Genomic DNA, 6,000 nt, shown 5'->3' on the forward strand with positions numbered 1-6,000 from the left:
GCGGATGCATTATGAAAGCTTATGCTCTAATAAATTTGTTAGTCTCTAAGGTGCCACAAGTACTCCTTTTCTTTTTTGCGAATACAGACTAACACGGCTGCTACTCTGAAACCTGTCATAAAAGGAACAGTGTGAGAAGCTTTAAACAGCACAGGATTTATTTCTACCCCCCCATCAGTCTCCATCAGTTCAGCTGCAGCCCCCCCATCAGTCCCCTCCCCTTAGCCCCCATCAGTTCAGCTCCAGCCCTCCATCAGTCACCTCCTCTCAGCCCCTGTAAGTTCAGTGCCCTCCCCCACCTCCAACCTTACCTCTGAATTGTTCTGGGGTTCTTCACCTAAGGGCAAGATGCATTCCCCTCCCCCCCCCTTCTGGGCTGGGAGTGCATCTTCAGCTGACTTCAGACTGAGCCCGGTTGCCAGTTTTGGTTGGACATATTTCTTGAGCTTTCATCACATGACAATCTTCAATTAAAGATTAATAATCTTTAATTCCTGGAGACTCCAAGGCAATACTGTAGGGTTGTCAACCCTACTTCACCCTCTCTACCCTTTCCCAGTCCCTGTTGGCCTCTGCTCCTCCCGCTGCCTCCTGGGCCTGGGAAAGGGCAGAGAGGATGAAGTAGGGTTGCAAACCCTACAGTATTGCCTTGGAGTCTGTAGGGAAAAGGAGGGAGCTTCTGGGGTCCTGTGAGAATGGCTTGGGGCTGCTGAGAGAGAGAGCATGCACACTTTTCCTATAGCAGCTCTGATTGATTGGCTGCCTGCCCCATTTACCACCTCCTGGGGAAGAGCAATCAGAGGGGAAATAGTATCTGATTCAGCATTATTGGGGGACGGATGGAGGCCATACTCAGAGATGATTTTATAATACAAAGTTCAGAGCCTGAACCAGAGCAAGCTCTGCAGTTTCTTGCTGATGTTCTGATCCAGAGCTTTGGTGGCAGTCTAGGTTTATAATGTAAATGTTTGGAGCAAGGATTTGTCTAATACTGAGTCTGGTACAGAGCCCAGACCCTCCAGGTGATTAACAAATAATACATAACAATGATGGGCCAGGTTTTCCACAGTTTAGCCCTGTTGATGTCACTGGAACTATTCTAATTTACACTGGCTAAGTATCTGGGCCATGGTAATAATTAAAGAAAAATACAAGATCCTTGTGGAATAGAGGCATATTTGTGTCTAAACAAAGAGGCACTACAGAGCGGCATGCTTAAGACAATAACGTTAAAAAGGAAAAGGGAAAGAGAAAAACATGAGTATATATATATGTTCTATGGTACTGAGCTATGCCAATTAGATCATGTCTATTCTCAGAAAAGAAAAACAAAAACCTTCAGGGAGAAAGAGGACCCTGGGAGAGGGAAGAAGCCCAGGGTGAGAATGCAGTGAGGGGGGAGTGAGGACTAAGGAGGAGAAGGTGGGATAAGGAGAAATGATGGAAGAAAGAAGCTCAAGGGGGAGAGTTAGGTCATTGACTTCAGTAGAAGCTGGATCAGGCCTGAGCTCCTTAGTACAGTTTTAAGGCTTTCTGAGTCCAGCCTGAGCTGCCTTTGTATCTCGCTGGTGTTTCTTGGCTGAATTACTTCAGTTCAATAAGGGAAATTACAGCCTTTGAAATCAACATGGCTTTGCTTCACAATCTAATAATAAGCCACATGACAATATCAAACACACAGAAAGCCTTTTCATTTCATTTTATTTTTTTAATCTGTGGGGAAAATTCTTGACCCAAAACACAGCCCTAAGAATTAGGCTGTGCCTGGATTTCTCAGTTGGGGCACTCTCTGAGTGAGAGGCTGAGGCTGCAGCATGACTGTTAAGATATAGATATTTAGGCCTGTCTGTAAAGGCCTATACTCTAAGAATAGGAGTACCGGTGGCACCTTAGAGACTAACAAATTTATTAGAGCATAAGCTTTTGTGAGCTACAGCTCACGCTCACGAAAGCTTATGCTCTAATAAATTTGTTAGTCTCTAAGGTGCCACCGGTACTCCTTTTCTTTTTGCGAATACAGACTAACACGGCTGCTACTCTGAAACCTACTCTAAGAATGTAGGTATATGTTTATCATTTAGCGAGTAATAGAGGTATACAAGAAGGAATCTGTGTAAGGGCCTTCTCTCACTGTGACAGTCTGAGGCCCTGTTCTTAGGCCAATGCCTTTGGCTAAGCAGCAGAGGCAGCCGTAAACTGGGAAGCGAATGGTCACATCCTCATATTCCAAACTAGTCAATATGGGGCTGTTAGGAAGGTGATCCGATCTATCACCTCCAGAGAAAGGGAAGAGCCTAGAAGATGTAAAAGGAAAGTTAGGTTGATAGTTTTCTGTCTGGTAAGAACTCACTTATCAATAGACACAGCTGAGAAACACTTATGCCTTTATAGATGTAGTTGTGAAATCCTCACTTCTGTATTGTTTTGTCATTATAATTCCCACTTTGCTATTGTTTATTGGCATGGTCTCTGTCTGGTTCTGTGATTGTTTCTGTCTGCTGTATAATTAATTTTGCTGGGTGTAAACTAATTAAGGTAGTGGGATATAATTGGTTAGCTAATCATGTTACACTATGTTAGGATTGGTTAGTTAAATTTCAGTAGAATGATTGGTTAAAGTAGAGCTAAGAATATTACTATATAAATTAGGGGCAAACAGGAAGTAAGTTGGGATTTGAAAATAAGGAAAAAGGAACTTTGATTTAAGCTTGCTGGAAGTTCACCGCAATAAACATTGAATTGTTTGCATCTTCGGACTTTGGGTATTGTTGCTCTCTGCTCATGCGAGAAGGACCAGGAAAGTGGGAGAGTGAAGGAATAAGCTCTCTACCATCTTGGTGCCGGGACTTGGGTACATCGCATCGGATAGGTGAGTGGCAGCCTGTAAGTCCCCCTCCCCAAAAGTTCGCACAGCTGCTTGGAGGGGGTATGGTGAACTCTCCTGATGGTAGTTGTGGGTTCTGGCAAGCTGGGGTAATGGATTTTTTGAACAAACTGATAAGGAAGAATCAGGGCCCATATAAGGTGCAGGGGTTCACCTGGGATGAGATTGAGAAGGAGATGGGAGAGGTTTTGGGAGACCCCAAGGGAAAGGAGTGTAGGAAAAAGGGAATGGTATTACAAGGTTTGCGTGCTGGGGTGGCATACTGGGTAGAAAGGGAAGCTGATCTCCTCCAACACATTAAGGATTTGGAGGGGATTGTGGATCAGCAACAGATATTAACAGAAAAATCTGTGTTAGCAGTAGAGGTAGCGGATTTGAAGGCACAGGATGCTGCATGGACAGAGGAGCCTTGTGAGGCAATCCGGAGAGAGAGGGACAAACTGCTCGGGAGCGTAGGAGACTTAGAGGAGGAATTGTATCATTGTAAACATGGGGGCAATAGACTTGGGGACCCCAAACCATCCTCTCCACTAATGGAACTGAAGGAGACACCTCCACCACCCTGCCCTGAAAAAACACTTTACCCACCACTGCCAGTGGACGTTGTAAGCCTGCGATCCAGAGTTACAGCCCCTGCAAGAGAGGCTACCCGGGAGGAACTGCAGGAGGCAGGAATAGTAGCCCTGGTTGTGGGGAGGGGGGACCATGCCCCACAAGTAGTAGAACAAGCAGAAATCCGCCCCTTGTCCCTGAGGGACCGGGAGGCAGTACTGGGCCGTTTGAGAAAGGTACCCCGGAATGATTGGGATCAGTTTGTGCTGTGGCTAGTGGAGGTAGGCAGGGAGATGGAGAGTCTAACTTGTGAGGACCAGGTGATGTTATGGCGTAGTCTTTTGGGACGAGGTACCTTGGGAATTGATGTGGCAGGAGTGGCACACCCATTTCTAATCCCCGGACAGGTGGCAAAACAGTTGTTTGGAGTGTAATCTCATACTGCGGAGATGAATAAAATGAAGCGAATCCCTGGGGAAACAGGACGGGATACACTTAATCGCATACAGGCATGGGCACGGTGCTGGGTAGATCCACTGGACAGTCAATGGGTGATGCCCCAGGCAGGGCATTTTACAGGGACTTGGTGGGGGTCTGGAGCAGGATAGTGGTGTGGAATTGCTGGAGAAATGGTTGGAGCTGAGCGATCCACAGTTTGTGGGGCATTTAAGGTTGCAGCACCCTGAACTTGTTCCCAGTCAGCTACCCCAGTTTCTGGAACAGGAAGATGCATCAGGGGGAAGAGCCAGTCCATGCTATTACTGCGGGGGATCAATACAAGGTGGAAAGGGGTGGTCAGCCTGGAAAGGAGGAGGTAGAAGGAGAGTTTGTGGCTTTGGGGAGGTAGTCAGGGACGAGTGGGCAGATATAGAACTACAGATCCAGAGACTGCAGGCTAAACTGACTAACCAGGATCTTACCAGATCAGGGGGAAAGTGGCCCCGGAGGCCAAGGGACTGGGACTGCCTGAAATACCAGACACACAATTTTGCGTGGAGACAGGAATGTGTTCGGTGCCAGGACCCCCCCCGGTCCCCTGTGAACCAGTGGGAGGGACAGAGGTGGGTGCTGCAACTTAGGGTGCCCTGGGAGGCGTCCTGTCCATGTTATCAGTTTAGAACGGGATGCATCTGGTCGCCCCACACTCCAGGGGGCAATCAAAGGGAGTCCCATGAGGGATTTTTTGATAGACACTGGAGCAGCCATCAGTTTAACCACATGGGGGCAGGGGAGACCCTCAGAAGGGACTGTGACAATTGTAGGGGCAATGGGAAGGGAGACACAATTAACCCTGAGGCGGGGTCAAATCAAAGGAATCTGGGGGGAAGGGGAGACTATGTGGGGTTGTAATGATATGCTTAATCTGTTGGGGGCAGGAGATTTACACAAACTGGGACTTGTACTGGATTTAGCCAATTGGGTGTGTTTACTGGGGCAAACGCAGGACGGTTAGGGCTATACCATTCCCATGGGGATAGCCACTATGACCATTAAAGTGGCACATGCCCTCCCACCACCCCCGGCTGTGTGGGAACACATCCATGCGTGGGCTAAGGATAACCTGGATTGTGGTAGGGGCAGCATGGAGGTACTGATAGAGGGAGGGGACCCTCCCCCACAGAAACAGTATCCTATTCCTTGGGAGGCATTGGCAGAGGTGGGAGCAACAATTGGGGAATTGGAAAAGAGGGGACTGATTAGGGCAGTTGCATCCCCTTGTAATGTTGCTGTATGGCCAGTGAGAAAGCCAAATGGTACCTGGCGCCTCACTGTGGATTACAGGGCACTAAATGCTCTGGCCAATTCGCCAGCCTTAGTGGTGGCAGTGTACCCTGAAATGTTGGCCTGTATTGGAACCCAATTCCAAATTTTCACTGTTTTGGACATAGCTAATGGGTTTTGGTCTCTGCCACTAGCTACCTTGTGTCAGTATAAAACTACATTCACATGGGAGGGCAGACAATTCTGCTGGACAATCCTACCCCAGGGATATAGGGACTCCCCTGCAATTTTTCACAGATACATGAGACAGGCTCTGGAGGGGGTGGATTCAGCAAGGTGCATACAATATGTAGATGACCTGTTGCTAATGTCAGGGGCAGAGGAAGAAGACGGGGAACTAACCGAGCAGGTCCTGCAAGCTTTGGCAAGAGCAGGATTGAAGGCCAATGGGAAAAAGGCTCAGATGGGACAGACAAGAGTGACATGCTTAGGAGTGGAAGTGTCTCAGATGGGAAGGGAAATCGATAAGGGACGGGTGCAACTGATCCAGTCCCTGCCGCGGCCTATGGATGTTAAAAGCTTGCAAAGTTTTCTGGGTCTAATTAGATTTTGTGGCCAATTATGTAGAAATAGCCCAGCCTCTATTTGACGTAACCTGAGCCTCAACTTGGGAATAGTCAGAAGAGTGTACTGAGGCAGTGAGAGTGCTAAAGGAAAACCTGGCCAGTGCTCCAGTGCTGGCCTCCCCGGATGGGGAGAAATTCTTTTATCTGTACCTTTTGGTATCTGACACTACCATTGGCTGTGCATTAACACAGGAGTATGGAGCAAAGGACCGACCT

Source organism: Dermochelys coriacea, chromosome 11 (assembly GCF_009764565.3).
Source record: "Dermochelys coriacea isolate rDerCor1 chromosome 11, rDerCor1.pri.v4, whole genome shotgun sequence".
NCBI lineage: Eukaryota > Metazoa > Chordata > Testudines > Dermochelyidae > Dermochelys > Dermochelys coriacea.